Source organism: Odontomachus brunneus, unplaced genomic scaffold, assembly GCF_010583005.1.
Source record: "Odontomachus brunneus isolate Ranch 3 - 2012 unplaced genomic scaffold, Obru_v1 Obru_scaffold_358, whole genome shotgun sequence".
NCBI lineage: Eukaryota > Metazoa > Arthropoda > Insecta > Hymenoptera > Formicidae > Odontomachus > Odontomachus brunneus.
Window position 1 is genome coordinate 99,321 of NW_022639808.1, and position 1,526 is coordinate 100,846.

A 1,526-nucleotide genomic window follows, 5' to 3' on the forward strand; every position below is an offset into this window, starting at 1 on the left:
GGGTGTATATCAGTTGGACACGGGGCAATTGGACACAGTCCAATCACAAGTCGCTGTTCCAAGGGATCCTACAAATGTCTCTAATCACACGGTGCTGTGATTGGATGTATCCAAATGCACCGTGTCCAAGTGCACCGCTCCCACCAGATATACCTCCTTCGGACTATTACTTGTTCCGGTCGATGCAGCACGGCTTGGTGGATACACACTTCAGAAATTACGAGGATGTGCGAAAATGGATCGACGAATGGATTGCATCAAAAGACCAATCGTTCTATCGTCGCGGAATCTATGCGTTGCCCGAAAGATGGGAAAAATGTATAGCTAGCGAGGGAAAATACTTCGATTAATGTATTTTTTGCTTTTGATGTCGAAATAAATGAGTTTTTTAAACAAAAAAACCGCAGGAACTAAGTTTACCACCTAATACTTCGCATAAATATATTATTTATACAGGTGAAAATTTTATATATCAAAAGTTATTTTAACACTAATTCCCTCTCTTTGCTCTATTATATAAAACTATATAATTAAATTCACAAAATATAAATAACTGCGAATAACAATAAATTAAACAATTTATATGTAAATATGTAAATTAATTATTATACACTCACTGGCATGTACTGAATATAAGCACAAAAAGTAATTGCCATAAACAAAACATTTGTAAGGGCTAAGGCAGATGAATGAGACATAAGCGTCATAGTCCCCTTATAGAAATATCATACTAAAAATCATTGATAATTACTTATTATCCAGTATTTTTAATACTGAAAATAAGTAATTATCAATAATTCTTAGTATGATATTTCTATAAGGGTCGTAGACGTAAAATAAAGCAGAGAAAAACGTAAAAGTAAATTATAAAAGGCTATTAGCCTTACGCTTACTTTTTTCTCTGCCTTACTTTACGTCTACGATTACGATGCTTACGTCTCTGCCTTAGCCCTAATTCCTCATGAATTCAAAGTGTTCTAGGAATTAAGTTGCGAAATATTTGCTATAATGAAATCCTAAAGAATATTTCAAGACCTTACTGTGAACTTACTGTGGTTAATTCTTCAAGAATTCTTCGGATATTCATTTTTCTAATTCTATATCTATTCTTTAAAATGAATTCTCTAGGAACTTCTGTTCATCTCTATGCTATCTGGGTTTGAATATAACTTACTACATACATGTTATATTGCATGTTAGATTCCGTTTTATTACGGCAATGTAACTGTTATATGTCTGTGTTTGCTAGGTAAGACACTTATCAACAGGCTATAATATTTTTTCGTAGCTATTATAAATAATATAATATAACATATATGTAACATTTATGTAACATTGATGTAACATTCATGAAGTATGAACTCTGATATGTAACAAATATGTTTCATAACTTTTATTTTTGAATAAGGATGAAATTTTTATATAACAGATACGTTAAAATTTCTTTCACGTTATACCCTTATAGAAATATCATACTAAGAATAATTGATAATTACTTATTTTCAGTATTAAAAATACTGGATAAT